Raw genomic sequence first — 24,844 nt, 5'->3', positions numbered from 1 at the left:
GCATCTAGGATCCGGTGGCAATATGTAATGCGGAAGCTCCGCAAAGTCTGGTGACAGTGAACGTAATCACCATGAGCTCAGGACGGGATATGGTCTTTATGTCTATCCCTTTGTCTCTAGCCTGACTGTTGCAGTACTCTAGCCTGAGGCTATCGACAGACTGGCCACCTACCCTAGCCCCAAACAGAGTCAAGTCTTCGCCTCTCTTAGGCAAATCAATCAAGAAATATATGTCTGCCAGCTTGATTTCGAGCTGGTGGTCGCCAATGAAGAAGCACTGGTCCTGTATGCTCCATCTGTCAACCATCCACTGTAAGAAATCCACCTGAGCCCTCATGCCAGGAATGGCCCAGAATTTATACAAGCCGCATGCCCTCAAAGCATCAAGTGAAGGCTGATGATTCCATGCGGCAGCATCCACGTCCTCATGCTCTCGTTCATGCCAATCTAGCATGATGTACTCTCTGCATCAAGTATAAAGACAAATTAAATTGCTAGAAATTATTTTGTGTGGTCCATTTTTGAGAATTTTTGGGTTAAAAACCCTTGCGACGGGGACCGCACCCTCCGGGTTAGACACAGTGCGTGGGACCGCACTTTGTCTACATGGAAGGTGCGGACCCCGAGCTTTTTCCCAATGGAGAAAAAGTCGGGGTCCGCAGGCCCGCAATGGTAAACCTGCGGGCCCCCGCGCGCGGGTTTTGTGCCTAAAAACCCTCCCAAAAATGAAACAAATGATTAAAACAAAAAATTAAACGGTTAAAAATGAAGAGTGGGATGATGTGGATTACCTGGAGAAGACGACGTTCAATTCCGATGGTTGGATTTTCTGCAATCTTCACGGGAAGTTTTTTGAGCAAAAGCACTATTTTCTCACCCAAACTCAAACGGTAAAAATGAATTGACAAAGGCCCTTTTTATAAGTTTTTTGAGTAAATAAATTGCAAATTTGTTTATGTTTCACTTTGAAAAGGTATTTTTGCGACATTTTTATCTATTTCAAACAGGTATGAGTAATGTTTGTGTTTTTGTGCAGGATAAAAGATTATTCAGGCAAAATCTATCATTTTCGACGAAAAAAAACATTTAGAGTCACCTTTAAGCTCTTTTCTGACTCCTGAAACATGAAAAGATTGCCGAGTGTTTCTTTTAAACTTGTTAAAACGGAATTAAAAGACGGTCCACTTACAGCTCTTTTCCGACCATAAGAACATGAAAAGATTGCCAGATTTTTGTCCTTTCAAATTCGATATCGGTTATAAAACGACGTGTCGTTGATCGCTTTTTTACTTTTTCGGGTCAAAGGCACTAATGACGAAAAGTACTCCTTGGTTGTAAAAAAATCAAGCGGTTCTCTCAAGTATTATTTTATACTTTTTTGGGCTTGGGAGACACAAATTCACGAAAAAGGTCCACCCTGGAGTCTTCTTAAGTTTTTTCAGACTCTCTAAAATTGAAAAACGCCGAGTTTCTCCTATACTGGACTCGTTAAAATTTCACAGTAAAGGACCTGTTCAATTACAAATAGGAATGAACCACTCCTTCTTAGGGTTCGAATTTAAACTAAGTTGGACTCATCCAAAGGATGAGCTTATAATCAAGCAAATGTTATCCTCCTCAAGCTTGTCAAAAATAAAGAGGTACTTGCCAGAAATGGTGGGGGAAAAGAGAGAAAAATGAGCCTGTTTGTCATACTTTGTAACCACTCTTGAACACGACACTTTTATTCACCTAGGTTGGGAAATCCTTTGCCTAAGAGTTGATCAAACCACATTGAAAGTCTTCAGCCGGTTTCTGGGTATTAACTTTGGGTCAATTGTCACCAAGCCATCTGTCGTGTCGTTATGTGTTCAAGAGATCATTGCCAATAAGCCATTCATCTGCAAAATATCTGTCATCCATCTTGACCATCCCTGAGTTAGTCCTTGCAACTAAATTTCTTCAACTTGATCTATGATTTCGTGTTGTGGGCTTGCCTACGACGGATCGCTTTCTATCGACATCAGCTCATTATCTAGAAAGATGATCTAGGAATCGTCAGTACCTTGAGATCTGCATGCCTCAATGGTAGGTTTCTCGCCTTTGATGACAGTTTACATCATTGACTTTTGATCAAAGGATTCCGTGACATGTTCGACATCAACACATTTATTCGCATCTCATGGATTGTACTGGGTACTTTGAGAGCCATTGACATCACTGGTGGTTTCTCTCACACTTGTTAACAGTTTACATCATTGATTGGTAATCAAGTGGTTTCTACCATGTTCGACATCAACACATTCATTCGCATGGATAGAATCGTACTGTTTCGGGAAGTAGAAATGAAGACCCTGGATCTAGTTTCCACAATCCAGGCTGCGAGGAATTTTGTATTCATTATATAATGGACTATTCATAAACAAATGGCTGTGTCCATACTGTGTCCACATGAGTCTATACTTGTGATGTTTTACAAGATCATTCCTGTATCAGAGCAGTAGTTAGTTTTTTTAGCCAGTTTTGATCTGAGTATGGGAATGCCTACCTCAGCGATGATATGATCTCATATATATATCTTGCATTGAATGTTTTTACAGGTTCCAACTGGGCTCTCCACAAGATGATCCTCGAAATGATAAAGTACTTCACTCTTCCTAAATGATTAATGAAATCCTCATCTACTACAGACTTCGCACTTTAGGGGGCAATCTATTATACAAAAATATCGTCACCATGATTATTTGCAGTCAGTATGGGTTTATCATCACTTGTACTGTCCTCCTAAGCAAGTCTCAGACCTCAGCTCTTCAAATCAAGCTTTGGAAATGGGAGAAAGACATTAAAAATCAATGAAACTCTGGTTCCGCACTTTCTCCCACTGTCACCTGTGGTCCCGCACCTTCTGTGTACAAAAATTGCGGACCTGCCCGCTCTGTCCCTAACAGTGTAGGTACGGACCCCTGTGAAAGTCAAAAGGCGCAAGTTTTATCTTAAAAAACTCACTTTGGGTTAATTCTAGAGGTTTCTAGAAGGAATTTTGACGTGGATTGTTCGCTCTGAGGTGGTTCATGCATCCCAAAAGAGGAGCTAATCCCTTGATGAGAGGAGCTATCCCTTTGAAGGAGGGCTTTATCCCTTTGAAGGAGGACCTAGTAACCTCCCTCCATTGCACTATAAATACAGGCACTGGGCTGGTTGCTGGGGAGGTTAGAAGTTGAACATTTTTGAGGGTAAATGCTGGTGAAATCAAGACTCCCTAGTTGAGCTTAAGAGGAGAGATCACACACCTTTTTGGCTTCATTGGGGAGCGAGTGAAACTTGTCAAAGTAGAGGAGACTTCTTGCTGGACCCTGGGAGGAGCTTGTACAGCATCAAGGCAAAGGTTGTAAAGTTCTTCTTCTTTTGAATTAATACAATCAAACTCATTTTTCTCAACAAGTATCTCATGTTATTTGTTTCATGGACTCCTTGACTTTCATGTTAAATATGTTTTATGCAATTGGCTTTTCAGGTGCTATTTAATTTGTTTGCCTTGTTCGTGTTTGCAGATTCGCGACAAAGGAGCTCATTTGGATCGAAGAAGCGAGGGAATCCACAAGCTTGCGTTGGACCTAAGGTAGGCCCTAAAAACACTTGTTTGCCATTGTTAATCAAAGCATATTTAGAGAAAGATAGTGTCTGGTTGGTTTGCTTGTCATTAGGTCTTCTTTAGATTCTAGGAAGGTCTATCTTGTCTGCAAGATCGACTTATTCCATGTGACAGAAGGTTATACAGTGACAGCTAGAGTGCCATACATCTTGCAAAGAACTTTTCATTTCATTCCAAGACTAAACATATACAAATCAAGTACCATTTCATACGGTTAGTGTACGAAGATGGACAATTGAAGTGGGAAAAGATACACACTAGCTAGAATCTTGCAGATATGTTAACAAAAGTTGTAACCAGGAAAAAACTGAGATTTTGCTCAGGTTCAATTGGTCTTCAAGTATGATGAAGAAGATGATAAATAGCCAGGTCCAAAGTGGAATAATTGTCCAGCAAATGAAACAACGATGGAATTGCTATAATCAGTCTCCAAGTGGGAGATTGTTGGGTGTGGAGCCTGATTATCTTCTTTATTCAGAGGTATTACCGCATTGGACCCCAGTTCATAATGGGGCGGAAACGCTACCCATCTATGTACGTCGCCAGGGGGGTCTGGGGGGGGGTGACGACGATTATTTTGAGCCCCCCCTTCGCGTGGAATCGAGGGCAATGCCCTCGAAGCTAAAAATAGATTTAAAATTGCATTGTAAAATGTTGTAATTTCGTAGTCAATCTGGACCATTCATTAGGCAGATATTTGATGGTAGAATTTATCTTTAATTTTGGGTTTTTTTCCCTAGAAGGCAACCCCTCACTATATGTGAGGGAATTGTATTGCATCTATGTAGATCTTTATTCTGAGTGAGAAAGAGAGAGGAGATTGTGTGAGAGCGAAGAGGGAATTACAATGGATCTACTATAGGTTGTATCTCTTCATTTTTTTGGATAATATAAAAGGAAGGACTGACTATTTCTCCGTGGACGTAGCCCAAATTGGGTGAACCACATATATATATGTCTATCTTGTTTTATGTGTTTTTTTGTGTTTATATTTTTGCAATATATTTTATGTGTTCCATTGCTCTGTAATATATAATTTTCTAACACTCATGTTTTCCAATAATAAATAGGCCCTTGAGCCTCATTGTAATACAGTTCAGAGGCATGTAGCTTGCAACATCTCTCCTAGAGATAAGGTACCATCACCTGAGCTATCTTATTTCCATTCTATTTCTAAGCATAGTTTAGTATTTTTGATTAATGAAATGAAGTTTTTTTCTACTACATCTCTGTGTTTATGATTATATTTGTAAGTTTTTACGTTCTTGCTTAAGTTCAAATAAGTGGTATCAGAGTGGTTTTCTCTTTCTCTGTTTTTCTTTGCATGTCCCCAATGAGGTCAGGGTATAAGGAGTCAGGGCTTGATCTGGTTGAACCATTACAAGATCAGCCTCGCAAAACCCGAAGACCTCCCATGGAGGAAGAAAGAAAGAGGAGGGGGCAAGAGATCCTTTCAAAATGTTGCTCGAGGAAGCCCTTAAGGGACAGAGGGATGTGGTGATGGATAACTTTGCCCAGATCCTTCGACGACTACCCACAGGCGATGCATCTTCATCCAGAAGCCACTTTGGAGGCATTAATACTTTTAAGGTACAAGTTAAGTTCGAAATTCCCATATTTGAAGGCCTGATAGATGCAGACACCGTAGATAAATGGTTAAATCTATTGGAAGGATATTTTTCAGTTCATGACTTTTCCAATCAAGTAAAGATTACTTTTTCACTTCTTAAAGCCTCCCCACACATCAAGGATTGGTGGGATACCTACTTTGAACAAAAGGATGAGAGTGAACCCTCACTATTTTCAGCTGCACCCACTTGGAATTCTTTCCTAGACACCATCAAGGAACAATATTACCCTGTCAGGAGCTATGAAGACAAATACATAAAGTGGACCATGGTATAGTAGGGAAGGGACCAAGATGTGCCAGAGTTCATGAATACTTTGCATACCCTTCGCATGAATATGGGTATCAAGGATAATGAGAAGAATTTGGTGATCAAGTACCGTGGCTGTGTACACAAGTACATCCAAGATGAGATGGAGTTCCTAGGCATTTCCTCGCTTGGCACAGTATAGTGGTACACTGTCAAGATTGAGCAGAAGTTTAAACAAAAGAAGCAGGACTTTGGATTTGTGAATCCAAAGCAAGGAAAAGGTGTCCCCAAACAACAGAACAAAAGACCAAGCCAAGGTAGTGCTACCCAAGACAGCTCACCAAATCCGATAGCAAAGAAAAACACCCCGAAGATGAAGAAGGACACAGGAAAATGGTGTGAGTTCCATAAGAGCTCCACTCACAATACAAGTGAGTGTTAGGCCAGGCAGTCATTGGTGGCTGAGTTGAAGGCATCAAAATGAGACATAGGTTTTGACTCTAAATCAGAGCCCTATAAGGGAACTGACAAAGGGAAGCATATCATTGATTCAGAGCCCAATGCCACTATGGCCACCACCAAGATCCAGAATATTGAGCCTGAAGGTCTAGGGGAGGGGGAACGTCTCTTCCACTCACAAATGTGGGTGAAGGGTTCTCCATTGAAGTTCATTGTTGAAAACGGGAGCCAAAATAACCTCATTTCAGCAGAAGTCATGAAGTGGTTGGGCCTAAAGACTATAACACATCCACAATTGTACACCATCGGGTGGCTTCACCAAGGATGAGATCTTCGTGTCAGCCAGTAGTGCCGCCTTCCCTATAGCATCAAACCCTTCAATTATGAGGTATTGTGTGATGTTTCTCCTCTCGAATTTTGTTATGTATTGTTAAGACAACCATACTTGTGGAAGAGACATGAGGTATATGAGTTTAGAGCTCGCTTTGTGATTATTACTTTGGCTAATAAGTTATACAAGATATCGAAGTTAGCCCCACCTACCGCCATCTCTTTGATCACTATAAAGCAATGCAATAAGATCATTTCCCAGACCAGGAATTTTTTTTTCCTTATGGTTCACCCCAAGGCAAGAAGAAGGTTGTGGCTAAGGCTTCCAGGCAGGGATCCTTTTTTCACAGCAACATCATATGGACAAGGTCACGGAGGAGTACAGGGAAATTTTCGCCTCACCCATAGGAGTACCTCTGCATTATTAGGTCAAGCACTCCATTGATTTGACCTCAGGCGTACCGCTGTCCAATGGACTGATCTATCGATGCTCTGTTCTGGAGAACGATGAGATCAAGAGGCATATTCAGGAACTATTGTAGAAAGGGCACATCAGGCCAAGTTCATCACCTTGTGGGAGCCTGATTGTATTGGTACAGAAGAAGGATGGGACCCGAAGGCTCTGTATTAATTATCAGGTGCTGAACAAGATCACTATCCCGAATAGGTACCCAATCCTTCATATTGATGACCTTGTGGATCAACTCAAGGGGGCTAAATATTTTAACAATATTGACTTGAAGTCAGGTTATCACCAGGTTCCTATCGAACCCTCAGATGTGTGGAAGATTGCCTTCAAATCCATGGAGGGCCTTTCCAAATGGTTGGTCATGCCATTCGGATTGAAGAATGCCCCTGCAACCATCATGAGACTTATGGAAGACATATTGTGACCCTTCACCAATGCATTCGTGGTGGTGTATTTACATGTCATCTTGATCTTCAACTAGAGTTGGGAAGAGCACCTCCACCATATTTGACAGGTCCTTCAAAAATTTCGCCAACACAAGTTGTGTGCTAACTTGGATAAATGCACCTTTGGCTTGACCCAGGTTCAATATCTAGGGTACATCATTGATGAGCAGGGTCTACATGTGGACCCATCCAAGATACAAGTCATCCAGGATTGGTCAGCCCCAACCACTCTAACAGAGCGCCGCAGCTTTTTGGGCCTTTCCAATTTCTACAATAGGTTCGTGTTGGGGTTCTCTCATATCACCTGGCCTTTAAGTCAGGACACCAAGGGTGGAGTGAAAGCAAAGTTTTTTGGTTGGAAACCCAAAAACAAGTGTTCTCAAAGTTGAAGAAACATATATGTTTTGCACTAGTTCTCACATTACCAGGCCTACAACAACCATTTGAGATTGATACAAAAGCCTCTGACTATGCTATTGGTGTGATTCTTACTCAGCATGGGTATCCAGTGGATTACCACAGTGAGACACTTTCAGACACAGTCTAAAAGGACCCCAGTTATGACAAAGAAATGTATTCCATTGTTCAGGCCTGTCGTCAATTGAAGCATTACATTATGGGGAAGGAAACGGTCATCCACACAGACCACTGACCTCTACAGTTCATACATACACAAGGGAAGTTGCAGAATGATTGCCATCAGAAATGGTCCACCTATTTGCAATAGTTCCATTTGAACATTAAGTATAAGAAGGGAAGCACCACTAATTTTGCTGATTGCCTCAGCCAACCACCAGTCATGGCATTGATCACTATGCTTGACTCTTGTGGGCATGAGACATTAGGGTGGCCGCATGTTTACAAGAGCGATCTAGAATTCAGAAGCATATAGTAGACACTCCTGGAAGGGAAGCAAGTTCCAAATTTTCACCTTCAGGATGCACTATTATGCCACCTGGGACACATATGTGTTCCATCAAGTGAGCATGCCAAGGTGATTTGGAGGTGCACTACAGTTGGGTCACTGGAAATTTCAGAGTAGAAAAAATAGTGGTGGTATTGCAGAAGTATTTTTATTGGCTTAAACTTCATCAGGATGTTGGGAAGTACATTAGATCCTACACTGCCTATGCCATTGCCACACCAACCATAAAGAAGCAAGGCCTATATACTCCTTTACCTACTCCTAATCGTCCTTGGAAATCTGTCTCCATCGATTACATGTTGGGGCTTCCTTCTACTAAGCATGAAAACGATTGCATTTTCGTGGTCATCGACATATTCTCTATGATGGCCATCATGGCGGCCTGCAAGAAGAGTATCACATCAGAGACCACTACTAAGCTCTTCTTTGAGCGAGTATGGGTACACTTTTGAATCCCATAATCCATTGTCTCATATCGGGATAACAAATTCCTGAGCGCATTTTGGTCAAGTCTCTGGTCGATGCTGGATACCATCCTTACTAAGTCCATGACTTTCTATCCCCAAACTGATGGTGAAACAGAGGTTGTTAACATGATGATCGTACACATTCTGCGCATGTACAACTCCAAGCATCCACGCATGTGGGATGAAAGTCTCCTCTATGTCCAACACAACTGCAACAGAGTTCTCCACAGCTCAATAGGCTACAACCCCTTTCCAGTAGGGCTAGGATTTCAACCATTATGCCCGATTGATGTGGCCATACCATTTTCCACCACTCAGGTAGATTAAGCTCACGTTTAGTCCGAAGCTGAAAGGGCTAATAGCTTCATTAAGCACATTCAATGCACCTGCCAGTAGGTCCATGATATATTAGATAGAGCCAATTGTAAGTACAAGCAACGCCATGATCAGCATCGAGTGCCACACAAATTCCAGGTGGGAGACAAATTTTGGCTACATTTGCAGAAGGAACACCTTGTTGAACCCCACCAAAAGCTTCACCCGCTTCGATATGGTCCATACACCATCACCAAAGTCGTTGGTGACAATGGCTTCAAGCTCAGCATCCCACCATTCCTTGGTTTGCACCCAATGTTCAATGTAAATCGCCTTCGGCCATACTTTCCACCATTGTTGGACACATCTGACATTGCAGAACAACTCACACTAATAGATCTCAACCTGGACTGCATGGAACAGGCCAAAAATGATAAAATCATGGACACACATATCAAGAACACTTTCCAACAGAGGATACAACTATATCGAGTTGTCAAAGCAGGCCAACTCCTTCACTAGGGCAAGTAGTTCACCAGGGACCAGGTGCAATAGAAATTTTCTCACCTCATGGAGGCTCTACACGCAATGGGGATCATTGCTTCGTAAGGGGGGAGGAATGATCGAGGTGGATATTGGTGGCGACCTGCCTATTCCACCTAGACCCCCTAGTTAGTTTCATCTGTTTCCTTGTTCATTTCATTTCAACATTTACTATTTTTAGCTGTTTTTCAGGTCATGAACTTCTGGCGCTGTTTTGACCTCCTAAAAGGCTTTTTTTTTTTTGGGGTCCGTGGCAGGCCTTTGGCCTCAAGTAGGGGACTACAATGAAACCTATAGTACTCAAAGAGACCTTTCCAACAAGGTATCATACATGCCAAATGGAGATAATATGACCAAGTTACAACCCCAGGAAGTTGGATACCCAACTAACCCCAACGGGGCACACAAACTCTTGGTGTTACATCTCCTAGGGTTAGGGTTTTGGTTCTTTAGGGGTTTCTCATGTTTTCCAATAATCAATAGGCCCTTGAGCCTCATTGTAACATAGTTCGGAGGCATGTAGCCGCCACATATCTTCTTAGAGATAAGCTATTATCGCATGAGCTATCTTATTTCCATTATGTTTGTAACCATAGTTCAATATTTTTCTATTAATGAAATGAAGTGTTTTTTTTCTACAACTCTATGTTTATGATTATATCTATAAGTTGTTGCATTCCTGTTTAAGTTTGAATCACCTGCAGTTTGATGAAATAGTCTCATCCTTGCTGTTGGAGGAGATGAGATGGAAAAATATGGAAGGCCAGAATGGTGATGCCTTGTCTATACGAGGACGGTTCTAGAACAGAAACAAAAATAAGTCCTCGAGTGGGAGATTTAAATATCCAGGAAAACCTATAAAGGTGTGCTGGAAATGCAGAAAGGAAGAGCATGCCAAAAGGTACTCTAAATCTAAATCTCTTGAGAAAGGAAGTGGATTTGATGATGCTCTTTCTGCAGAGGCAAAAACCACCTCAGATGAAGGTGGGTATGTGTACTTGGCTTCTTCTTCAAGCACACATGTAGATCATGAGGCATGGTTGATTGACTCAGGTGCATCCTTTCACTTCACTCCCCATAGGGAGTGGTTCTGTGAGTATGAGAAATATGATGGTGGTGATGTCTTCTTAAGGGATGACAGGAAGGCTAGAATCATCAGTCGTGGAAAAGTCAAGTTGAAGTTGCAAGGTGGAAGGATTTGAACACTTCCAGGTGTTCTTCATATTCCTGCATTAGCCATAAATCTAATTTATGTAAGCAAGCTGGATGATGCAAGTGTAAAAATAATTTTCGAGAAAAATACCCACAAGATGATTTGGGGAGCACTGGTATTGATGCGAGGAGTTTGGATTAGAACTCTATACAAGCTTCAAGGTAGAACTGTTATTGATGGGTGCAATAGTTTTGTGGTCCCTAAAAGTGGAGCAAAAAAATCTAGTGGTCTCTAGAGAAAAGACCATGCTATGGCATCAAAGGCTTGGACATATTGGAGAGAAGGGCATTCAAATACTTCATGGTAATGTTATGGCAGAAGGTATGTCTAATTGCTATTTGAATTTTGATTTCTATGAAAATTATGCATATTGGAAGCATAATCGGGTGAGTTTCCCCTCTAGTGCTAAGAGGGCGAAACAAATATTAGAGCTTGTGAAAAGTGATGTGTTTGGACCTATGTCAGTTCCATCACTAGGTAAGTCCGTGTATTATGTATCATTTATAGATGACTTCTCAAGGAATACATGGATATATTTCCTCAGGAATAAATATAAAGTCTTTGGCAGGTTTAAAGAATTTAAGGCTCTGGTGGAAAACCAGATAGAGAAGAAGATAAAGGTGCTGAGGACAGATAACAATGGAGAGTTTTGCAAGAAGGAATTTAAAGAGTTCTGTAATAAGTGTGGTACAGCATGGAAGAAGACTACTCCATAAACACCTCAGCAAAATGGAGTTGCAGAAAGAATGAACATGACATTGATGGAAAAGGAAAGAAACATGCTCAGCGGTGTTGGGTTAGGGCAAGAATTTTGGGCAGAGGTGGTGGAGACTGCATGTTACTTGGTCAACAAATCACCTTCATCAGCGTTGGAGGTATGGACTGGTAAGAAAACTTCTCTTTCACATCTCAAGGTGTTTAGATGTGATGCATATGTACATGTTCCAAAGTAGAAAAGAACAAAGTTGGATAATAAATATAAAAGGTGCCTCTTTATTGGGTATAAGGATGGTTTAAAAGGTTATAAGATTTGGAACCCAGAAACAAGGATGGTTGTGTACAACCGAGGTGTGGTGTTTAGAGAGGTGAAAGATGCTATTAAACATGAAGTCCTACCAAAGGAACCTGAGAAAATAGAGTTTGAGCTAAAGGAGGAAGAATCAGACTCTATAGTAGAAGAGGAATTAGAAGATGAAGAACAACAAACTCCAGCTATGAGAAGATCAGTTCGAGAAAGAAGGCAACTAGAAAGGTATAGTCCATCTGCTTTCTATTCAAATTTTGCTTTATCTATTATTGATGATGATCTGAGCACTGTGAGGGAAGTAGTAGATTGAGGGGATGGCAAACTCTGGAAAGAGGCCATGGTTGATGAAATGACATCTTTTCATAAAAATGAGGCTTGGGATCTCATGGAGTTTCTGGCTGGAAGGAAACCCATTAGAAACAAATGGGTGTTTAAGAAGAAGATGAATGAAGAAGGCAAGGTAGAGAAATACAAAGCTCGTTTGGTAGAAAAAGGTTATTCCCAGGTGCCGGGAATTGATTTTGGTGATGTTTTTTCTCCTATTGCCAAGGTAGCTTCTATTAGATTACTTTTATCTATTACTTATGCTTTTTATTTTGAGATAGAATAGATGGATGTGAAGACAACATTTCTTCATGGGGATCTCAAAGAAGAGATCTACATGAAGAAACTTGAAGGCTTTGCGATGAAGGGTAAGAAATAACTGGTATGCAAGTTAAAAATGTCTCTATATGGATTAAAATAGTCTCCAAGGATGTGGTATCAGAAATTTGATACATTTATACAGGGACTTGGCTTCACCAGAAGCAAATAAAATCACTATGTGTATTTTAAATTAATTGGTGATCATGTTATTTATTTTTTCATGTATGTGGATGATATGTTTCTGGTTGGAATTGAAAAATAAATTATTTAAGATTTGAAAATCCAATTGTCCTCCAAATTCAACATGAAATATCTTGGTGCTGCAAACTATATTTTGGGCATAGAAATTAAATGGGATTGGGAAAAGAGGAAGCTCTGGTTAAACCAGAGGAAGTATGTTAAGACAATACTGCAGAGGTTTAATATATAGGATACTAAACTGGTGAAGGTTCATATTCATGTAGGTGTAAATTTATCTGTTGAACAGGTGACATGGGAAAAATCATCATAACTTTATCTTTGAGCATCAGATTGAAATTTGTAAAAAGTTATAGAAAGAGGATGGCCTTTAGTTTTCTTTGTATCGGTTTCAAGTCCTAAGCTTGAAACAGTGACACATGGCTCTTCGTACAAGTTCTCTCCATTGAACCAGTCTATAATCCGGTCATCGTAGGAGATTTGGTATAACTCTTCCTTGGAGAATCCAATGTTGATCAGAATTGTGGGTTGGAAAGAGGACTCGGAGGGCCACTACGGGAGGAAATTTCAGACCTTGGAGATCCAAAATTACAGAGATACAACATATTCAATATCGAGATCCTACCAAGTGAAAAAAGGTGTGTTGTTTTTTTTAAAATTTTCATAAGTTTGGTCTAAAAAATTAGTTTGAAGGAATTCAAAGGGCATATTGAAGCATTCTTATCATTAATTGATGCCCCAAAGAAAGAAAATGGAAACACCTAGTAAGAAACCTGAAATATCTAGCATGACTCATGAAGAAGAGGAAGAAATGCAATATGATATATCAAAATTATGAGACCAAGTGAAACAAAATTCACTCTCACAAAAAGTAACAGAAGCTAAGATGGATAGTTTAAAGAAAGGTGTGGAAGCTAATAAGATATATGGCATGGAAGCTAAGATGGATGGTTTAAAGAAAGGCATGGAAGCTAAGATGGATGGCATGGAAGCTAAGATGGATGGTATAGAAGCAAAACTTAAAGGCAACATGGAAGATATGAAGATAGATTTGACAAAGTTTCTACAAGAAATTATTTCTAATGGCTAAAGGGTAGTAAAGGAAACTCATGATGAGAACAAAAGAAATGTTAGTCATGATTTCATAGACTCTAACGTTGGATTGAAGACCCACCATGTTCCAAAGATCGATATGAGGAAGTTTGATGGCAAGGATCCCGTAACATGGATACTACAGATGGATCAATATTTTGGTCTCCATAATGTGCAAAGCACACAAAACGTAGACATTGCAACTTTATATTTGGAACCCAATAAGTTTGTATGGTACCTATGGCTTTTCTCTCGTAAACAAATTGTCACTTGGGAAATTTTTATGGAAGAAATGATAGCACATTATGAGGATACAAAAAGAAACACTTTTTTTAGCCAATTGATAAATCTCAAACAAAAGGGTTCAATGGTGGAGCACATTGAGGACTTCCAAAAATTGAATATAAGGGCAAAAGATATTCCAGAGGAGCATACGATTGATGTGTTCATAGGGACTTTAAAAGATGACATCCAACATGAGGTTCACTTTTTGGGAACTTGATTCATTGGAGAAAGCATTCAGGTTGGCAAGAAAAATTGAAAGCAAAATTATGGAAATAAGGAAGTGTACCACTCACAACTATAAAGATGGAAGTGTCGCTGCCCCTAGCCTTCAACAACCTACAAGGTTGACACCACAACAATTGGAAGAAAAAAGAGCAAAAGGGCTTTGTTACAGTTGTGATAGAAAATACACTAAAGGTCATAAGTGTGCTGAGAAGAAATTATTTTAGATAGATTGTGAAGAGGAGGAAGAAAAGGAACAAGAAACATCAAAAGAAGAGGATACACATCAGAAACAAACCCTAGAGAAAGAAGAAATGAATCCAACCATATCTTATAATGCATTGGCCAGAATTACCACTCCTCAAACTATCACGATAGAAGGACATATCAAGAAGAAAAATGTAATAGTGTTGATTGATTCGAGCAATACCCATAATTTTATTCATTGTGAGATAGCCAAGGAATTGAATTGCTTCCTATATCCAACACCAGAGTGTCAAGTGATGGTTGAAAATGGAGGAACCATAAATTGCTCTAGAAAGTGCCATAATATTAAGCTATCCATGGGAGAATATGTGTTGAATAGTCCAATGATTTCCATTCCAATGGGTGGTGTTGATGTTGTACTAGGAGTCTAATGGCTACAATCTCTGGGATGATAACTTTTAATTTTCAAGAACTTTTCTTGAAATTTGTTTCGGAAGGAAATGAAGTTGAATTAAAGGGTATCACAGGGAAATCGGGAAAGATAATCGACTCTAACAGCATGAAAAAGCTTCTAAAGAAAGAACAACGAGGCGTAATTGCACAATTATGTGCGCTAGAGGTTCCCACATTGGAATCATCTACTTCTCCAGATCTCCAAAAAGTTTTGGACAATCTGTTAGGTCCCTATAATACTAGTGATTCCCCCATTACTATTGTCATTGTATCCCTTAATTTTATTTTTGTGCCCCTATTGTCCCCATATTGTTATTATTGTGCCCCATAGAATCCCACTATTGTTGGTGGGTGAAAAACATATGGAAATTGAAATGTCCAGCTAAGGCCAGGATTTTCCTATGGTGCGTGCTAAAAAGAAAAGTCCCAACTTGGGACATTTTACAAGCCAGATACTTAGTTGGGCCTGGGAGGTGCCCCTTATGAAATTCTGAGGAGGAATCAATAAGCCATCTCTTTACAGCGTGTGAAGTCTCTCTAAAAATTTGGGAGGAGTTAACCTGCTTGCTCAAAATTAAGGTACAGTGGGGTCTAGATCTTTTGGAAGTAGCTTGGAGGAAATGGTGGCAAAACTATCCAGAGGGTAACTTGAGAAATCTGCCTCTAATATTCTTTTGGGGTGTATGGTTAGCAAGGAACAAAAGCTTATTTCAAGACAAGGACACTCCCACTTCCGTCATTGCTATCAATTGTGCTGCAATTTACTCTGCCATCCCGATCTCTGAAGCTAAAAATCCTCAAAAGCATCAAAAACCTGTTTCTATCTCAGAGGGCATTCCATGGGCCTTTTTTGATGGAGCTTCCCTAAATAACAAGGCTGGAGCAGGACTGTGCATTCACCTGAATCCTGATCACTCTTTAAAAGCATCTGTAGGGCTAGGACTTGGTACAAACAATTATGCTGAGCTGTCTACCTTGCGCCTTCTCCTCTGCTGGTTACTCCAAAGAAACATCTTCACAATTCAAATCTTCGGAGACTCTCTGAATGTCATAAAATGGGTTAATGGGAATGCATCATGTCAAAACCAGATACTGAAGACCCTTGTAGAAGAAATTTTGTTTTTAAAGACATCTTTTAACAGTTTTACCATTTTCCACATCTACAGGGACAAAAATGAGGAAGCAGACCAGCTTTCTAAGGCTGGTTTACAGCAAGATATGGGCAGCTGGACAATAGTAGAAATCCGTCAGGGGCAGTCTTCCACTTCTCACCAGCCCTCTTTTGCTCCTCCACAGTGATCGACGCTCGTATATCTTTTTTTGTCAGCAGTTTTATGGGCACAATGTTCTTCTGTCTACAACTTTCTCTATATTTTTGTTTACTTTTTATCATTAGCTCTACAAACAACAAACTCAAAATATTTTTATACAGTTTCAGCTGTCTCTCAGTTTTTATATACAGTCTTGTATGGGGTTGTTTTCTTTCTCTGAAGGAGACCCCGGAGTCCGCATAGTATAACATGTATTTAAGCCTCCTGAAGGGAGGAAGACCAGTTAGTTTTATATTTTCAGCAGTATCAGGACATATCATATCACTCTCAATCAGTCAAAAAAGGACTGAGATTTTTTGTCTTTCTTATAAGAAGAACAAAACAGTAATCATGTGAGCAATCAGGTCTGCTCAAAGCTCAAACAGAATGTAAACTTTTTATATGCTTAATAAAAAGTTTTGCTTTTTTCTTCGGAAAAAAGAATCCCACTATTGTTATTTTTGTGCCTTTATATTATTATTGTTAGGTTGGCTTTGGTTATATTGTGACCCCTTGACTCCTATATATAGAAAGGAGGTTTTTTCATTTGAATCATCTAAGAATTGTTGATTTGTGTAATGTAAAAGAGGTTGCCCCCTCAAAGAGGCTTATTTATAAGGCATTGATCTATCTTTTCTATCTTTTTGTGAGTTGGTTTCATAACATTTGGTATCAGAGCATTGGATTCTAGGGTTTCACTGCTCCAAATAGGTCATTGTGGTATTTTCACTATACCTTTCTTTCAGCAATGTTTCAGAAGCTAATAAAAATCCCATTTGAGGTGAAATCTCGTTGAACCTTGGCCCCAAATTTCAGATCTTGTCTCGCTATATTTTCGGAGATATAATCTGAGGAAGTTAGGGTTTTTGCAGACCCCCAAATTACATTCCAAACTGGTGACCTTGGGAAAATCATCATAACTTTCACTATGAGCATCAGATTGAATTTTCGTAAGAAGTTACAAAAAGAGGACAGACTGTAGTTTTTTGGGTATCATTTTCAGAACCTAAGGTTGAAACAGTGACTTGCGACATGTCGTACAAATTCACTCTACTAAACCAGTCTATGCTCAGGCCATCGTGGGAGATTTGGAATAACTCTTCATTGGAGAATCCAATCTTGATCAGACTTGTGGGGTTAGAAATATTACGCAGAGGGTTACCACAGGAAGAAATTTCAGACCTTGGAGATCTAAAATTACATATGTACATCAGATTCAATATCGAGCTCCTACAAAGTGAAAAAAGGTGTGTAGTTTTTTTTTTAATTTTTGCATAAGCTTAGTTTGAAAAATTAGTTTGGAGGAATTCAAAGGGCATAGTGAAGCATTATTATTGATAATTGATGCCCCGAAGAAAGAAAATGGAAATTCATAGTAAGAAAACTAAATTCTCTAGCATGACTCATGAAGAAGAGGAAAAAATGCAACATGATAAATCAAAATTACAAGACCAAGTGCAACAAATTTCACTCGCACAAAAAGTAACAAAAGCTAAGATGGATGGTTTAAAGAAAGGCATAGAAGCTAAGATGAATGGCGTGGAAGCTAAGATGGATGGCGTGGAAGCTAATAGAAGCTAAGATGGATGATTTAAAGAAAGGCATGGAAGATTTGAAGACAGATTTGAAGACATATTTGACAAAGTTTCTACAAGAAATGCTTACTAATGGCGAAAGGGTAGTAAAGGAAACTCGTGATGAGAAAAAAATAAATGTTAATCATGATTTCATAGACTCTAACATTGGATCGAAGAACCACCATGTTCCAAAGATCGATATGAGGAAGTTTGATGGCAAGGATCCCGGAATATGGATACTACAGATGGAGCAATTTTTCGATCTCCATAATGTGCAAAACACACAAAAATGTATGCATTGCAACTTTATATTTGGAACCAAATTAGTTTGTATGGTATTGATGGCTTTGCTCTCGTTAAAAAATTGTCACTTGGGCTATTTTTACGGATGAAATGATAGCACATTATGAGGATACAAAAAACAACACTTTTTTTAGCCAAATGATAAATCTCAAACAAAAGGGTTCAATGATGGAGAACATTGAGGACTTTCAAAAATTGAATATAGGGGTAAAAGATATTCCAGAGGAGCATAATATTGATGTGTTCATAGGGACTTTAAAAGATAAAATCCAACATGAGGTTCACCTTTGGGAACCAGATTCATTGGAGAAGGCATTCGAGTTAGCAAGAAAAATGGAAAGCAAAATTATGGCAACAAGGAAGCCTACCACTCACAATTATAAAGATGGAAGTGTTGCTGCCCCTAGCCATCCACAACCTACAAGGTTGACACCACAACAATTGGAAGAAAAAAGAGAAAAAGGGCTTTGTTACAGTTGTGATAGCAAATACACTAAAGGTCATAAGTGTGCCGAGAAGAAATTATTCTACATAGTTTGTGAAGAGGAGGAAGAAAAGGAACAGGAAATGTCAAAAGAAGAAGATATACACTAGGAACAAACCCTAGAAAAAGAAGAAATGAATCTGACCATATCCTGTAATGCATTGGTTGGAATTACCACTCCTCAAACTATCAAGATAGAAGGGCATATCAAGAAGAAAAAGGTAATAGTGTTGATTGATTTGGGAAGTACGCATAATTTTATTCATTGTAAGATAGCCAAGGAATTGAATTGCTTCCTATATCCAGCACCAGAATGTCAAGTGATGGTTGCAAGTGGAGGAACCATAAATTGCTCAGGAAAGTGCCATAATATCAAGCTATCCATGGGAGAATATGTATTGAATAGCCCAATGCTTTCCATTCCAATGGGTGGTCTTGATGTTGTACCTAGAGTCCAATGGCTACAATCCTTGGGTACAATAGCTTTTAATTTTCAAGAAATTTTCATGAAATTATCTTTAGAAGGAAAGGAAGTTGAATTTAGGGGTATTACAGGGAAATCGTGAAACATAATCAGCTCTAACGGAATGACAAAGCTTCTAAAGAAAGAACAAGGAGGCATAATTACACAATTATGTTCACTAGAGGTTCCTGCATCGAAATCATCCATTTCTCCAGATCTCCAAAAATTCTTGGACAATCATTCCAAGGTATTTGAGACTCCCAAAGACCTCCCACCTATTTGTAATCATGATCATGCTATTAATTTTATTCCAGGAAGTGTTCCTCCAAACATCAGGCCTTAGAGATATCCTTATGTCCAAAAGAGTGAAATTGAATGTATGGTTGTAGAAATGCTAGAGGATGGTATAATTCAACCTAGTCAAAGTTCTTTCTATGCTCTAGTAGTATTGGTTCACAAGAAGGATGGATCATGGCACATGTGTCCAGATTATAGGGAGCTCAACAAGCTCACTATTAGAGATAAATTTCCCATTCCTATCATTGATGAATTATTGGATGAATTGCATGGATCAATTTACTTCACCAAGTTGGATCTTCGTTCAGGATATCATCAAATCAGAATGAAGACTGAAGACATTCCAAAAACAACATTTAGAACTCATGAGGGTCATTATGAATTTTTGGTCATGCCTTTTGGCTTACGAATGCACCTTCTACATTTCAAGGTTTGATGAATTCCATTTTCAAACCCTTCCTTAGAAAATTTGTGTTAGTATTTTTTGATGATATACTAATTTACATCAAGTCTTGGAAGGATCATGTCCAACATGTTGACATGGTGCTCAAACTATTGGAGGAGAAACAATTATATGCAAAAATCTCCAAATGTTTCTTTGGAGTATAAGAGGTGGAATATCTGGGTCATATTATATCTCATTAAGGTGTTAAGGTAGACCCTAGAAAAATTAAAACCATTAAGGAATGGAAAATCCCCACATCCATAAAGCATCTATGAGGATTTATCAGGTTGACAAGGTATTATCACAAGTTTGTTAAGAATTTTGGGAGAATAGCAGCACCTCTAACAACATTATTGAAGAAAGATGCATTTTCATGGACTCTAGAAGCAACATGGGCCTTTGAACATCTTAAAGAGGCAATGTGCCAAGCACCAGTCTTAGCTACACCGGACTTCACAAAAACCTTTATTGTGGAATGTGATGCCTCAGGAAATGGAATTAGTGTTGTTTTAATGCAAGAAGAAAGACCCATTGCTTTCGAAAGTTGTCCAATCAAAGGAAAGCATTTACACAAAGTTGTTTATAAGAAGGAAATGTTGGAAATACTACATGCACTTAAGAAATGGTGACCCTACCTAATGGGAAGACACTTCAAGGTAAAAACAGATCATGATAGTCTTAAATACTTTTTAGAACAAATATTATATTCAAAAGAGCAGCAAAAATGGGTCACAAAGATGTTGGGTTATGAATTTGAAATCATCTACAAAAAAGGGAAGCAAAATGTTGTGGCAGATGCACTCTCAAGAAAGGATGAGGATGTGGAAGCATTTCTTTCCACCATTTCTATTATCCAACCAGATTGGATAAATGAAGCAAGGGATGAATGGAAGAATGATGAGGAAGTGTGGGCACTCATTCAAAAGATACAACAAGATCCTAGTACATCTAATACATTTAGCTGGAAAAATGATTCGTTATGATACAAGGATCAGTTATACCCATGTAGGAATTCACAATTCAAACAAGAGATTCTTAGGGAATTGCACACCTCTCCCTTAGGAGGACACAGGATTTCTAAAAGCCTACCACAGGGTTAAGAAGGATTTTTTTTCGGATGGCCTTAAATTGGATATTCAAAAGTTTGTGGCAGAATGTTTGGTTTGCCAACAAAATAAAGTTGAAACAATTAAGACCCCATGACTATTACAACCTTTATCCATTCCAAGCCAACGTTAGCAGGAGGTTTCAATGGATTTTATCATAGGATTACCCAAGTCCGAAGGAAAGAGTGTTATCATGGTGGTAGTTGACAAACTTGCCAAGTATGCACACTTTTGTGCATTATCTCATCCATTTAAAGCGAGTACATTTTCTACTGCATTTATGGAAAAAATTTAAAAGATACATGGAAAGCCAAAGATTATTGTAAGCGACAGAGATCCCATTTTCGCTGGAAATTTTTGGACATAGTTATTTTCTTATCTTGATACTCAGTTAGCTCATAGATCATCTTATCATCCTCAATCTGATGGGAAAAATGAGATAGTAAACAAATGTTTGGAAGGATATCTTCGTTGCTTTGTATCTTATAAATAGACACAGTGGATCAAATGGTTGCCTCTGGCTGAATGGTGGTATAACACTTCCTTCCATACTGCAACAAAAATGACCCCATTTATGGTACTTTATGGATATCATCCACCATCCATCACATCATATTTAAGATAAAATTCTAAGGTTCAAGCCGTGGAAGATCACATCGAGCATCAGCAACAAGTTCTCCAACTCTTAAAGGATAAACTCACCTTGGCGCATAATAGAATGAAATAGCAGGCAGATCAACATCGCAGCAAAAGAAGTTTTGATGTAGGTGATTGGGTATTCCTATGGCTACAACCATATAAAAAAATGTCCCTAAAGAAAGCTAAGAAGGACAATAAATTATCACCAAAGTATCATGGTCCGTACAAGGTGTTACAAAAGATAGGTACTATGGCATACAAATTGGAGCTTCCTACAACTTCGTGAGTGCACCCAGTTTTCCATGTTTCATGCTTAAACAAGGTTATAGGTGACAAGCTTCTAGTTCGAACAATATTTCCAGAACTTAATGAGGAAGGAAAAATCATATTGGAACCTAAAGCAATCAAAGAAACAAGAACTTGACAACTACAAAATTGATCAATTTCAGAGTATCTCATTAAGTGGAAGAAATTACCTGTTGAAGATTCCACATGGGAGGATGAGAATTTTATACAGAAGCATACAGAAGTACTCAAGAGTTGAGGACAACACTTTTTTGAAGGAGAGGGGCATGTTAGGTCCCTATAATACTAGTGATTCCCCCATTACTATTGTCGTTGTATCCCTTATTGTTATTGTTGTGCCCCTATTGTCCCCATATTGTTATTATTGTGCCCCATAGAATCCCACTATTGTTATTTTTGTGCCTTTATATTATTATTGTTAGGTCGGATTTGGTTATATTGTGACCCCTTAGACTCCTATATATAGAAAGGAGGTTTTGTCATTTGAATCATGTAAGAATTGTTGATTTGTGTAATGTAAAAAGGGTTGCCCCCTCGAAGAGGTTTATTTATAAGGTGTTGATCTACCTTTCCTATCTTTTTGTGAACTGGTTTCATAACACAATCATTCTAGGGTATTTGAGACTCCCAAAGGCCTCCCACCTGTTCATGATCATGATCATGCTATTCATTTGATTCTAGGAAGTGTTCCTCCAAACATCAGGCTTTACAGATATCCCTACGCCCAAAAGAGTGAAATTGAAGGTATGGTTGCAGAGATGCTAGAGGCTGGTATAATTCAACCTATTCAAATTTCTTTCTCTACTCCGGTAGTATTGGTGCACAAGAAGGATGGTTCATGGCACATGTGTCCAGATTATATGGAGCTCAACAAGCTCACTATTAAAGATAAATTCCCCATTCCTGTCAATTATGAATTGTTGAATGAATTGCATGGAGCAATTTACTTCACCAAGTTAGACCTTTGTTTAGGATATCATCAAATTAGAATGAAGACTGAAGACATTTCGAAAACAACCTTTAAAACTCATGAGGGTCATTATGAATTTTTGGTCATGCCTTTTGGCCTTACCAATGCACCTTCTACATTTCAAGGTTTGATGAATTCCATTTTAAAAACCTTAGAAAATTTGTGTTAGTTTTTTTTGATGATATACTAATCTATAGAAAGTCTTGGAAGGATCATGTTCAACATGTTGACAGAGTGCTCAAAATATTGGAGGAGAAATAATTATATGAAAAACCTCCAAATGTTTCTTTGGAGTACAAGAGGTGGAATATTAGGGTCATATTGTATCTCATGAAGGTGTTAAGGTAGACCCTAGCAAAATTATAGCCATTAAGGAGTGGAAAATTCCCACATCCATAAAGAATTTGCGAGTATTTCTCGGGTTGACAGGGTATTATCGCAAGTTTGTTAAGAATTATGGGAGAAGAGAGGCACCTCTAACAACATTACTGAAGAAAGATGCATTTTCTTGGACTCCAGAGGCAATGAAGCCCTTTGAACATCTTAAAGAGGCAATGTACCAAGCACTGGTCTTAGCTACGCCAAACATCACAAAAACCTTTATTGTGGAATGTGATGCCTCAGGAAATGGAATTGGTGCTGTTTTAATGCAAGGAGAAAGACCCATTGCTTTTGAAAGTCGTCCAATCGAAGGAAAATATTTACACAAAGCTATTTATGAGAAGGAAATGTTGGCAATACTACATGCACTTAAGAAATGACGATGTTACCTAATGGGAAGAAACTTCAAGGTAAAAACAGATCATGATAGTCTTAAATACTTTTTAGAACAAATATTATCTTCAGAAGAGTAGCAAAAATGGGTCACAAAGATGTTGGGTTATGACTTTGAAATCATCTTGAAAAAAGGGAAGCAAAATGTTGTTGCAGATGCACTCTCAAGAAAGGATGAGGATGTGGAAGCATTGGTTTGTGCCATTTCTATTATCCAACCAGATTGGATAAACGAAGCAAGGGATGAATGGAAGAATGATGAAGAAGTGGGCACTAATTCAAAAGTTAAAGCAAGATCCCAATACATGTGATACATTTAGCTGGAAAAATGATTCGTTATGGTACAAATATCGCTTATACCTCTGTAGGAATTCCAAAATCAAAAAGAAGATTCTAAGGGAATTTCACACATCTACCTTAGGAGGGCATTCAAGATTTTTAAAAACTTACCACAGGGTTAAGAAGGATATTTTTGGGATGGCCTTAAATCTGATATTCAAAATTTTGTGGTAGAATGTTTGGTTTTCCAACAAAATAAGGTGAGACAATTAAGATTCCAAGTCTATTACAACCTTTATCCATTCCAAGTCAACTTTGGGAGGAAGTTTCAATGGATTTTATCATAGGTTTACCCAAGTCCAAAGGAAAGAGTGTCATCATGGTGGTAGTTGATAGAGTTACCAAGAATGCACACTTTTGTGCATTATCTCATCCATTTAAATCCACTACAGTTACTAATGCATTTATGGAAACAATTCAAAAGATACATGGAAACCCAAAGATTATTGTGAGTGACAGATATCCTATTTTCACTAGAAATTTTTGGATAGAATTCTTTTCTTGTCTGGGTACTCGGTTAGCTCATAACTCATCTTATCATCCTCAATCTGATGGGAAAACTGAGATAGTGAACAAATGTTTGGAAGGCTATCTCTGTTGCTTTGTATCTGATAAACAAACACAATGGGTCAAATGGTTGCCTCTCGCTGAATGGTGGTATAACACTTCCTTCCATACTACAGAAAAAATGACCCCATTTATGGTGCTTTATGGATATCATCCACCATCCATCGCATCATATTTAAGAGAAAATTCTAAGGTTCAAGCAGTGGAAGATCACATCGAGCATCAACAAAAAGTTCTCCAACTCCTAAAGGATAACCTCACTTTGGCGTAGAATAGAATGAAACAACAGGAAGATCAACATTGCAACGAAATAAGTGTTGATGTAAGTGACTAGGTGTTTCTATTGCTACAACCATACAAACAAATGTCCCTCAAGCAAGATAAGAAGGATAATAAATTATCACCAAAGTATTATGGTCCATACAAGGTGTTGCAAAAGATAGGTATTATGGCATACAAA

The sequence above is a fragment of the Pinus tabuliformis genome, chromosome 8 (genome assembly GCF_031772625.1).
Source record: "Pinus tabuliformis cultivar Carrire ecotype Pingquan chromosome 8, CPIR1, whole genome shotgun sequence".
NCBI lineage: Eukaryota > Viridiplantae > Streptophyta > Pinopsida > Pinales > Pinaceae > Pinus > Pinus tabuliformis.
The sequence above is the reverse complement of the archived record's forward strand: the minus strand, read 5'-3'. Positions refer to the sequence as shown.